The sequence below is a fragment of the Bufo gargarizans genome, chromosome 9, assembly GCF_014858855.1.
Source record: "Bufo gargarizans isolate SCDJY-AF-19 chromosome 9, ASM1485885v1, whole genome shotgun sequence".
Classification (NCBI taxonomy): Eukaryota; Metazoa; Chordata; class Amphibia; order Anura; family Bufonidae; genus Bufo; species Bufo gargarizans.
Genome location: NC_058088.1, coordinates 35,766,036 through 35,779,363, shown reverse-complemented (window position 1 = coordinate 35,779,363; position 13,328 = coordinate 35,766,036).

The window sequence follows — 13,328 nt, the reverse complement described above, 5'->3', positions numbered from 1 at the left end:
CATTGTCTGGCCCACATAGATCTTCTCACAGGGGCACAAAAGAGCATATACTATGTTCCTAGAACGGCAATTGATATACTGTTTTAGGTACACTCTAGAATTGTCCCCATGGGAAAAAATATTTGAATTCAACATGAGTTGACATGTATTACAATTCCCACAGGGATATGTACCTTTCAGGGTGATACCCCTGCCCGTGGATGTTACCGGGCGTTGAAAATGGCTGGATACTAATGTATCTTTTAGGTTGGTTGCCCTTCGTGCTATGATCTTAGGTTTATCATCAACATATGCCGCCAGTTTATCATCCGATTGGAGTAAAAACCAATGAGTGTTCAAGATTTTATAGAGGTCCGACCATTGATTGTTGTATTTAGTAATTAACCGTACCTTGCCATCCCTTGGTTTGGGTCTAGGTATAAATAGATCCTCACGTGTTGAACCTTTTGCATTCTCAAATGCCCGTGATATGACTTTTTTTGGGTAACCCCTCTCATGAAGTCTCATAGATAAGTCTTCTGATGCCATCTTAAAATCGTTCATTTCTGTGCAATTGCGTCGTAAGCGTAGGAACTGGCCCCCAGGTATGCCCATTTTTAGATGTTTGGGATGGAAGCTTGAGAAGTGCAATATATTATTGGTTGCTGTATGCTTTCGAAAAAGAGAAGTTACCAATCTGCCATCATTTACCTTGATTTGAAGATCCAGGAAGTCAACCTTCGACTCCGAAATATTAGATGTCAAGATTATGTTGTATTGGTTGTCATTCAGTTGGTTGATAAAATCTTCACATTCTTGTCTTGAACCCTGCCAGAAAAATAAAATATCATCTAAAAAGCGATACCAGCCCACCACACGGTCCCTAAAGCCGTCCATTGGGTAGACACGTGTGGCCTCCCACCAACCTAAGAATAGGTTGGCATAGGAGGGCGCACAACGTGCCCCCATGGCCGTGCCCGAGACCTGTCTGTAAAAAACCCGGTCAAAAACAAAATAATTGTGGGAAAGAACAAACGTCAATAAACTCACCAGGAAGGTGTGGTGGGCTGGATCGCCTGTAGTGGAACAAGACAAGAAAAATTTGACGGCCGTAATCCCATGGTTATGAGCAATATTAGAGTATAGCGACTCGACGTCGCTTGTAACCAGTAAAGTATCTGATGGCAAGGTAATCTGCTTAAGTTGTTGAATAAGGTGCATAGAATCACGGATGTAGGATTTTAATCCCAGGACGAACGGCTGCAAAAAGAAATCTAAATAAATAGATGCTTGCTCACACAATTCTCCAATCCCCGCCACAATTGGCCGACCTGGTGGGTCCTCTAGGTTTTTTGCACCTTGGGTAGCATATAGAAGGTTGGTGTTATGGGGCAACTCACCTCCAGAAAATGGAGTTCCCGTTTTGTTATAATTCTCATGTCAAGGGCCCTTTTTAGGAGTTGGTCCAGTTTCTTTTTAAAGGTGGTTGTGGGGTCTGCTGGAATGGGAGTATAGAAAATCTTATTGCCCAGTTGTCGTTTGGCCTCTTTACATATTTACCAGTATCCCACAAAACCACATTCCCACCTTTATCGGCTTCTTTGATGACAAAGGAACTGTTTTGTTGCAGCTGTTTGATGATAATCGATTCTGTTGCAGCCATATTTCGTCCTCTGATAGTATTTTTGGGGATTTTGCGAATTTCCTGAAGAACAGCCTGAAAGAACAGATTAATATAAGGGAAAAGACTCAATGATGGTGTGATCGTAGATGGTTTCGATAAGCAGAAAGTTCTCCTACCTAGGTCACTCTCACTTTCTTTTAATAAATCCATTAGGTCAAGAAAATGGGGTTGACCCATCTCGCTAGGATATGACATCAATGTCAGATGGATGAGACCCCCAAAGTGAATGGAGAGCAGTCACCCATGCCTAGTGGTGGCCGAGCTTATGTTGTGTGCTCTCTATTCGCTGCTATGAGGCTGGACTTCCAAAGACAGCTAAGTACGCTCACTCAGCTATTTTTAGAATTCCCATAGCGATGAATGGAGAGAACTCTGCACATGTGCAGTGCACTCTTAACTCCAGTGGTCATATTCTGGGGATAGAAGCAGGTGCCAGAGGTGGGACCCGTAACTATCTGACATCTTAGTGATATGCCATCAATGTCTGAGATGGTCCAACCCCATTAATGGAGCACATTAAGAAGAAATTTTAAATGTTACGTATAATCTCAACCTTGATGTAAATTATCCCAATATCAGTCATTGTAAAATGTTCTGCATCCTTCATTTGTTGTTTAAGTCATATTAATCCCCTTCTTTAAGAATCTCTTATCTTGAGTTTACTGTGATCATTCACATTAGGTATATTGTGTTTACAATCCTTCGGTTAGATGATAAATTGAACAGACGGCTCATATTAATCATATTCTGCTTGCAAAAAAGAAATACATAAGTCTACATAATTGTGCAATGATAATTTGATTTTGTTTCCAAAGTATTTATTCATTATTCATTATTATGCATCGGGAACAATAACTCATGAATAATGTGAGACTAGAATAGCGGCTGCTAGGATCAGGTGGTCAAATTATGCAGGAATATGTCCTTTGTGTTCGCCATTATATCAGCTATGGTTCGGTACATCTAAGTGGCTGCATTCAATCCTTCTTGGTACAAGGTGCATACAGATGTCATGGTTAATATACTATACCAGTGATAGCTAACCTTGGCACTCCAGCTGTGGTGAAACTACGACTCCCAGCATGCTCCATTTATTTCTACAGGGAGCAGCCAAGCAAGGGGGGCATCTTGGGAGTTGTAGTTTTACCACAGCTGGAGTGCCAAGGTTAGCCATCACTGTACTATACTATATGTATCTGCAAATTTATATTTATGCATGTTGCTTACTTATACACAACTCTGTATAGATATTGTATATCATATTCACAGTTTGGGTAACATATTTTAAATGGTCTAATATCTTCCATGTTATTCCCTTTCTGTGTGGGGTACAAAAATCTAATTATCTTCTATTAAGGCTACATGCACACGACCGTATGTGTTTTGCGGTCCGCAAATTGCGGATCCGCAAAAAAAACGAATGAAGTCCCGTATGGCATCCGTTTTTTTTGCGGATACATTTTTTGTGGATCCATTGTAATAATACCTATCCTTGTCCGCCAACTAGAAAAAAATAGGACATGCACTATTTTTTTTGTGGAGCAACGGAATGGACATACTGATGCGGACATCACACGGTGTGCTGTCCGCGTTTTTTGCGGACCCATTGAAATGAATGGGTCCGCATCCTATCCACAAAAAAAATGGATCGGACACGGAAACAAAATACGGTCGTGTGCATGAGGCCTAACTCCTTAGTGACCACCAATACGCCTTTTTACTGAAGTAGGCTAGACCACTGATTATATGTACCAAAAATGGTGCATTAAAAACTATACTTGTCCTGCAAAAAATAAGCCCTCATAAAGTTACATTGATGAAAAAACAAAAATTTTTAAGAAATCTAACTTTACAATAATTTTTCTTTGTTGCTCTATTGCATTTTTAATGAAAAATAAAGGAAATCATTGTGTGTCTACAGCTCATATGCAGACCTATATGTTGCTATGTAAACAGACTACAAACACTTTATGTGTAGTCTGATTATACTCCCTTTCTTCTTTCTAACATACCTTGGTAGGTTTTCCTAATGTAAAGTGCCTCTATGTAAAGATTGATTGCAGTGATTTAGCATAGATGCCAATGATAAGGACTTCTTCTAGTTCCACCTTTAAATAACTTTACCTACTAGAGGGCTCAAGTTGGCCACAACCCCTTTCTTCATGTATGTACTTTTTTTCCTCCAACCATATTTACGAAATTTGATGGTCACATGTTATAATATAATATAATATAATATATAATATTGTTATAAAGTAACAAGTAGGGATGAGCGAACTCGAACTGTATAGTTCGGGTTCGTACCGAATTTTGGGGTGTCCGTGACACGTTTTCGTAAAAGTCCGGGTTCGGGTTCGGTGTTCGTCGCTTTCTTGGCGCTTTTGTGACGCTTTCTTGGCGCTTTTTGAAAGGCTGCAAAGCAGCCAATCAACAAGCGTCATACTACTTGCCCCAAGAGGCCGTCACAGCCATGCCTACTATTGGCATGGCTGTGATTGGCCAGAGCACCATGTGACCCAGCCTCTATTTAAGCTGGAGTCACATAGCGCCGCCCGTCACTCTGCTCTGATTAGCGTAGGGAGAGGTTGCGGATGCGACAGTAGGGCGAGATTAGGCAGATTAACTCCTCCAAAGGACTTCACTTGATTAATCGATCGATCTGCAGCTGTGCATCATTGAGCTGCTGATACTCAAATGCTCACTCACTGTTTTTAGGCTGCCCAGACCGTTTGTCAGTCACTTTTTTATGGGGTGATCGGCGGCCATTTTGTGTCTTGTGCGGTGCTGCGACCAAGTGCATCCAAGCTGCGACCAAGTGCATTTAACCCTCAATGGTGTGGTTGTTTTTTGGCTAAAGCCTACATCAGGGTGAAGCTGTCACACCAAGTGCATTTAACCAGCAATAGTCTGTTCATTTTTTGGCCATATACTAAATCAGGGGCAAGCTGCGCCTGTCACCAAGTGCATTTAACCCTCAATGGTGTGGTTGTTTTTTGGCTAAAGCCTACATCAGGGTGAAGCTGTCACACCAAGTGCATTTAACCAGCAATAGTCTGTTCATTTTTTGGCCATATACTAAATCAGGGGCAAGCTGCGCCTGTCACCAAGTGCATTTAACCCTCAATGGTGTGGTTGTTTTTTGGCTAAAGCCTACATCAGGGTGAAGCTGTCACACCAAGTGCATTTAACCAGCAATAGTCTGTTCATTTTTTGGCCATATACTACATCAGGGGCAAGCTGCGCCCGTCACCAAGTGCATTTAACCCTCAGTAGTGTGGTTGCTCAAGCTGTGACACCAAGTGCATTTAACCAGCAATAGTCTGTTCATTTTTTGGCCATATACTACATCAGGGGCAAGCTGCGCCCGTCACCAAGTGCATTTAACCAGCAATAGTGTGGTTATTTTTTGGCCATATCCCAGTCTAATTCTGTCACTAAATCCATACCGGTCACCCAGCGCCTAAATACTAGGCCTCAAATTTATATCCCGCTAAATCTCTCGTTACCGCTGTCCTGTTGTAGCTGGGAAAGTTATTTAGTGTCCGTCAAAGCACATTTTTTGTTCTGGGTTGAAGTACAATTCCCAATTTAGCAATTTCATAATTTAGTGGTTCCTGCTATATCAGAGCTATTTGAAATCTATCCCTAAAAGGGTATATAATATTCAAGGTGCACATAGGGTCATTCAGAATAACTTCACACACACGCTTCTGTGCATTTCCAAGTCTAATTCTGTCACTAAATCCATACCGGTCACCCAGCGCCTAAATACTAGGCCTCAAATTTATATCCCGCTAAATCTCTCGTTACCGCTGTCCTGTTGTAGCTGGGAAAGTTATTTAGTGTCCGTCAAAGCACATTTTTTGTTCTGGGTTGAAGTACAATTCCCAATTTAGCAATTTCATAATTTAGTGGTTCCTGCTATATCAGAGCTATTTGAAATCTATCCCTAAAAGGGTATATAATATTCAAGGTGCACATAGGGTCATTCAGAATAACTTCACACACACGCTTCTGTGCATTTCCAAGTCTAATTCTGTCACTAAATCCATACCGGTCACCCAGCGCCTAAATACTAGGCCTCAAATTTATATCCCACTAAATCTCTCGTTACCGCTGTCCTGTTGTAGCTGGGAAAGTTATTTAGTGTCCGTCAAAGCACATTTTTTGTTCTGGGTTGAAGTACAATTCCCAATTTAGCAATTTCATAATTTAGTGGTTCCTGCTATATCAGAGCTATTTGAAATCTATCCCTAAAAGGGTATATAATATTCAAGGTGCACATAGGGTCATTCAGAATAACTTCACACACACGCTTCTGTGCATTTCCAAGTCTAATTCTGTCACTAAATCCATACCGGTCACCCAGCGCCTAAATACTAGGCCTCAAATTTATATCCCGCTAAATCTCTCGTTACCGCTGTCCTGTTGTAGCTGGGAAAGTTATTTAGTGTCCGTCAAAGCACATTTTTTGTTCTGGGTTGAAGTACAATTCCCAATTTAGCAATTTCATAATTTAGTGGTTCCTGCTATATCAGAGCTATTTGAAATCTATCCCTAAAAGGGTATATAATATTCAAGGTGCACATAGGGTCATTCAGAATAACTTCACACACACGCTTCTGTGCATTTCCAAGTCTAATTCTGTCACTAAATCCATACCGGTCACCCAGCGCCTAAATACTAGGCCTCAAATTTATATCCCGCTAAATCTCTCGTTACCGCTGTCCTGTTGTAGCTGGGAAAGTTATTTAGTGTCCGTCAAAGCACATTTTTTGTTCTGGGTTGAAGTACAATTCCCAATTTAGCAATTTCATAATTTAGTGGTTCCTGCTATATCAGAGCTATTTGAAATCTATCCCTAAAAGGGTATATAATATTCAAGGTGCACATAGGGTCATTCAGAATAACTTCACACACACGCTTCTGTGCATTTCCAAGTCTAATTCTGTCACTAAATCCATACCGGTCACCCAGCGCCTAAATACTAGGCCTCAAATTTATATCCCGCTAAATCTCTCGTTACCGCTGTCCTGTTGTAGCTGGGAAAGTTATTTAGTGTCCGTCAAAGCACATTTTTTGTTCTGGGTTGAAGTACAATTCCCAATTTAGCAATTTCATAATTTAGTGGTTCCTGCTATATCAGAGCTATTTGAAATCTATCCCTAAAAGGGTATATAATATTCAAGGTGCACATAGGGTCATTCAGAATAACTTCACACACACGCTTCTGTGCATTTCCAAGTCTAATTCTGTCACTAAATCCATACCGGTCACCCAGCGCCTAAATACTAGGCCTCAAATTTATATCCCGCTAAATCTCTCGTTACCGCTGTCCTGTTGTGGCTGGGAAAGTTATTTAGTGTCCGTCAAAGCACATTTTTTGTTCTGGGTTGAAGTACAATTCCCAATTTAGCAATTTCATAATTTAGTGGTTCCTGCTATATCAGAGCTATTTGAAATCTATCCCTAAAAGGGTATATAATATTCAAGGTGCACATAGGGTCATTCAGAATAACTTCACACACACGCTTCTGTGCATTTCCAAGTCTAATTCTGTCACTAAATCCATACCGGTCACCCAGCGCCTAAATACTAGGCCTCAAATTTATATTCCGCTGAATTTGAATACAATACATTGGGCCAAATAATATATTTGTTGTTGTGGTGAACCATAACAATGAGAAAAACATCTAGTAAGGGACGCGGACGTGGACATGGTCGTGGTGGTGTTAGTGGACCCTCTGGTGCTGGGAGAGGACGTGGCCGTTCTGCCACATCCACACGTCCTAGTGTACCAACTACCTCAGGTCCCAGTAGCCGCCAGAATTTACAGCGATATATGGTGGGGCCCAATGCCGTTCTAAGGATGGTAAGGCCTGAGCAGGTACAGGCATTAGTCAATTGGGTGGCCGACAGTGGATCCAGCACGTTCACATTATCTCCCACCCAGTCTTCTGCAGAAAGCGCACAGATGGCGCCTGAAAACCAACCCCATCAGTCTGTCACATCACCCCCATGCATACCAGGGAAACTGTCTCAGCCTCAAGTTATGCAGCAGTCTCTTATGCTGTTTGAAGACTCCGCTGGCAGGGTTTCCCAAGGGCATCCACCTAGCCCTTCCCCAGCGGTGAAAGACATAGAATGCACTGACGCACAACCACTTATGTTTCCTGATGATGAGGACATGGGAATACCACCTCAGCATGTCTCTGATGATGACGAAACACAGGTGCCAACTGCTGCGTCTTTCTGCAGTGTGCAGACTGAACAGGAGGTCAGGGATCAAGACTGGGTGGAAGACGATGCAGGGGACGATGAGGTCCTAGACCCCACATGGAATGAAGGTCGTGCCACTGACTTTCACAGTTCGGAGGAAGAGGCAGTGGTGAGACCGAGCCAACAGCGTAGCAAAAGAGGGAGCAGTGGGCAAAAGCAGAACACCCGCCGCCAAGAGACTCCGCCTGCTACTGACCGCCGCCATCTGGGACCGAGCACCCCAAAGGCAGCTTCAAGGAGTTCCCTGGCATGGCACTTCTTCAAACAATGTGCTGACGACAAGACCCGAGTGGTTTGCACGCTGTGCCATCAGAGCCTGAAGCGAGGCATTAACGTTCTGAACCTGAGCACAACCTGCATGACCAGGCACCTGCATGCAAAGCATGAACTGCAGTGGAGTAAACACCTTAAAACCAAGGAAGTCACTCAGGCTCCCCCTGCTACCTCTTCTGCTGCTGCCGCCTCGGCCTATTCTGCTGCTGCCGCCTCGGCCTCTTCCTCCGCCTCTGGAGGAACGTTGGCACCTGCCGCCCAGCAAACAGGGGATGTACCACCAACACCACCACCACCACCTCCGTCACCAAGCGTCTCAACCATGTCACACGCCAGCGTTCAGCTCTCCATCTCACAAACATTTGATAGAAAGCGTAAATTCCCACCTAGCCACCCTCGATCCCTGGCCCTGAATGCCAGCATTTCTAAACTACTGGCCTATGAAATGCTGTCATTTAGGCTGGTGGACACAGACAGCTTCAAACAGCTCATGTCGCTTGCTGTCCCACAGTATGTTGTTCCCAGCCGCCACTACTTCTCCAAGAGAGCCGTGCCTTCCCTGCACAACCAAGTATCCGATAAAATCAAGTGTGCACTGCGCAACGCCATCTGTAGCAAGGTCCACCTAACCACAGATACGTGGACCAGTAAGCACGGCCAGGGACGCTATATCTCCCTAACTGCACACTGGGTAAATGTAGTGGCAGCTGGGCCCCAGGCGGAGAGCTGTTTGGCGCACGTCCTTCCGCCGCCAAGGATCGCAGGGCAACATTCTTTGCCTCCTGTTGCCACCTCCTCCTTCTTGGCTTCCTCCTCCTCTTCTTCCACCTGCTCATCCAGTCAGCCACACACCTTCACCACCAACTTCAGCACAGCCCGGGGTAAACGTCAGCAGGCCATTCTGAAACTCATATGTTTGGGGGACAGGCCCCACACCGCACAGGAGTTGTGGCGGGGTATTGAACAACAGACCGACGAGTGGTTGCTGCCGGTGAGCCTCAAGCCCGGCCTGATGGTGTGTGATAATGGGCGAAATCTCGTTGCAGCTCTGGGACTAGCCAATTTGACGCACATCCCTTGCTTGGCGCATGTGCTGAATTTGGTGGTGCAGAAGTTCATTCACAACTACCCCGACATGTCAGAGCTGCTGCATAAAGTGCGGGCCGTCTGTTCGCGCTTCCGGCGTTCACATCCTGCTGCTGCTCGCCTGTCTGCGCTACAGCGTAACTTCGGCCTTCCCGCTCACCGCCTCATATGCGACGTGCCCACCAGGTGGAACTCCACCTTGCACATGCTGGACAGACTGTGCGAGCAGCAGCAGGCCATAGTGGAGTTTCAGCTGCAGCACGCACGGGTCAGTCGCACTACAGAACAGCACCACTTCACCACCAATGACTGGGCCTCCATGCGAGACCTGTGTGCCCTGTTGCGCTGTTTCGAGTACTCCACCAACATGGCCAGTGGCGATGACACCGTTATCAGCGTTACAATACCACTTCTATGTCTCCTTGAGAAAACACTTAGGGCGATGATGGAAGAGGAGGTGGCCCAGGAGGAGGAGGAGGAGGAGGAGGAAGAGGGGTCATTTTTAGCACTTTCAGGCCAGTCTCTTCGAAGTGACTCAGAGGGAGGTTTTTGGCAACAGCAGAGGCCAGGTACAAATGTGGCCAGCCAGGGCCCACTACTGGAGGACGAGGAGGACGAGGATGAGGAGGAGGTGGAGGAGGATGAGGATGAAGCATGGTCACAGCGGGGTGGCACCCAACGCAGCTCGGGTCCATCACTGGTGCGTGGCTGGGGGGAAAGGCAGGACGATGACGATACGCCTCCCACAGAGGACAGCTTGTCCTTACCCCTGGGCAGCCTGGCACACATGAGCGACTACATGCTGCAGTGCCTGCGCAACGACAGCAGAGTTGCCCACATTTTAACCTGTGCGGACTACTGGGTTGCCACCCTGCTGGATCCACGCTACAAAGACAATGTGCCCACCTTACTTCCTGCACTGGAGCGTGATAGGAAGATGCGCGAGTACAAGCGCACGTTGGTAGACGCGCTACTGAGAGCATTCCCAAATGTCACAGGGGAACAAGTGGAAGCCCAAGGCCAAGGCAGAGGAGGAGCAAGAGGTCGCCAAGGCAGCTGTGTCACGGCCAGCTCCTCTGAGGGCAGGGTTAGCATGGCAGAGATGTGGAAAAGTTTTGTCAACACGCCACAGCTAACTGCACCACCACCTGATACGCAACGTGTTAGCAGGAGGCAACATTTCACTAACATGGTGGAACAGTACGTGTGCACACCCCTCCACGTACTGACTGATGGTTCGGCCCCATTCAACTTCTGGGTCTCTAAATTGTCCACGTGGCCAGAGCTAGCCTTTTATGCCTTGGAGGTGCTGGCCTGCCCGGCAGCCAGCGTTTTGTCTGAACGTGTATTCAGCACGGCAGGGGGCGTCATTACAGACAAACGCAGCCGCCTGTCTACAGCCAATGTGGACAAGCTGACGTTCATAAAAATGAACCAGGCATGGATCCCACAGGACCTGTCCGTTCCTTGTCCAGATTAGACATTAACTACCTCCCCATAACCATATATTATTGGACTCCAGGGCACTTCCTCATTCAATCCTATTTTTATTTTCATTTTACCATTATATTGCGAGGCTACCCAAAGTTGAATGAACCTCTCCTCTGCCTGTGTGCTAGGCCAAAATATATGCCAATGGACTGTTGCAGTGGTGGCTGACGTGAAGCCTCATTCTCTGCTATGACATGCAGACTAATTCTCTGCTGACATGAAGCCAGATTGTCTGTTACGGGACCTCTCTCCTCTGCCTGGGTGCTGGGCCTAAATTTATGACAATGGACTGTTGCAGTGGTGGCTGACGTGAAGCCTGATTCTCTGCTATGACATGCAGACTGATTCTCTGCTGACATGAAGCCAGATCCTCTGTTACGGGACCTCTCTCCTCTGCCTGGGTGCTGGGCCTAAATTTATGAAAATGGACTGTTGCAGTGGTGGGTGACGTGAAGCCTCATTCTCTGCTATGACATGCAGACTGATTCTCTGCTGACATGAAGCCAGATTGTCTGTTACGGGACCTCTCTGCTCTGCCTGTGTGCTAGGCCTAAATATATGCCAATGGACTGTTGCAGTGGTGGGTGACGTGAAGCCTCATTCTCTGCTATGACATGCAGACTGATTCTCTGCTGACATGAAGCCAGATTGTCTGTTACGGGACCTCTCTGCTCTGCCTGTGTGCTAGGCCTAAATATATGCCAATGGACTGTTGCAGTGGTGGGTGACGTGAAGCCTCATTCTCTGCTATGACATGCAGACTGATTCTCTGCTGACATGAAGCCAGATTGTCTGTTACGGGACCTCTCTGCTCTGCCTGTGTGCTAGGCCTAAATATATGCCAATGGACTGTTGCAGTGGTGGGTGACGTGAAGCCTCATTCTCTGCTATGACATGCAGACTGATTCTCTGCTGACATGAAGCCAGATTGTCTGTTACGGGACCTCTCTGCTCTGCCTGTGTGCTAGGCCTAAATATATGCCAATGGACTGTTGCAGTGGTGGGTGACGTGAAGCCTCATTCTCTGCTATGACATGCAGACTGATTCTCTGCTGACATGAAGCCAGATTGTCTGTTACGGGACCTCTCTGCTCTGCCTGTGTGCTAGGCCTAAATATATGCCAATGGACTGTTGCAGTGGTGGGTGACGTGAAGCCTCATTCTCTGCTATGACATGCAGACTGATTCTCTGCTGACATGAAGCCAGATTGTCTGTTACGGGACCTCTCTGCTCTGCCTGTGTGCTAGGCCTAAATATATGCCAATGGACTGTTGCAGTGGTGGGTGACGTGAAGCCTCATTCTCTGCTATGACATGCAGACTGATTCTCTGCTGACATGAAGCCAGATTGTCTGTTACGGGACCTCTCTCCTCTGCCTGTGTGCTAGGCCTAAATATATGCCAATGGACTGTTGCAGTGGTGGCTGACGTGAAGCCTCATTCTCTGCTATGACATGCAGACTAATTCTCTGCTGACATGAAGCCAGATTGTCTGTTACGGGACCTCTCTCCTCTGCCTGGGTGCTGGGCCTAAATTTATGACAATGGACTGTTGCAGTGGTGGCTGACGTGAAGCCTGATTCTCTGCTATGACATGCAGACTGATTCTCTGCTGACATGAAGCCAGATTGTCTGTTACGGGACCTCTCTCCTCTGCCTGTGTGCTAGGCCTAAATATATGCCAATGGACTGTTGCAGTGGTGGCTGACGTGAAGCCTCATTCTCTGCTATGACATGCAGACTAATTCTCTGCTGACATGAAGCCAGATTGTCTGTTACGGGACCTCTCTCCTCTGCCTGTGTGCTAGGCCTAAATATATGCCAATGGATTGTTGCAGTGGTGGCTGACGTGAAGCCTGATTCTCTGCTATGACATGCAGACTGATTCTCTGCTGACATGAAGCCAGATTGTCTGTTACGGGACCTCTCTCCTCTGCCTGGGTGCTAGGCCTAAATATATGCCAATGGACTGTTGCAGTGGTGGCTGACGTGAAGCCTGATTCTCTGCTATGACATGCAGACTGATTCTCTGCTGACATGAAGCCAGATCCTCTGTTACGGGACCTCTCTCCTCTGCCTGGGTGCTGGGCCTAAATTTATGACAATGGACTGTTGCAGTGGTGGCTGACGTGAAGCCTGATTCTCTGCTATGACATGAAGACTGATTCTCTGCTGACATGAAGCCAGATTGTCTGTTACGGGACCTCTCTCCTCTGCCTGGGTGCCGGGGCCTAAATATCTGAGAATGGACTGTTCCAGTGGTGGGTGACGGGAAGCCAGATTCTCTGCTATGGAACCTCTCTCCAATTGATTTTGGTTAATTTTTATTTATTAAATTTTTATTTTAATTCATTTCCCTATCCACATTTGTTTGCAGGGGATTTACCTACATGTTGCTGCCTTTTGCAGCCCTCTAGCCCTTTCCTGGGCTGTTTTACAGCCGTTTTAGTGCCGAAAAGTTCGGGTCCCCATTGACTTCAATGGGGTTCGGGTTCGGGACGAAGTTCGGATCGGGTTCGGATCCCGAACCCGAACA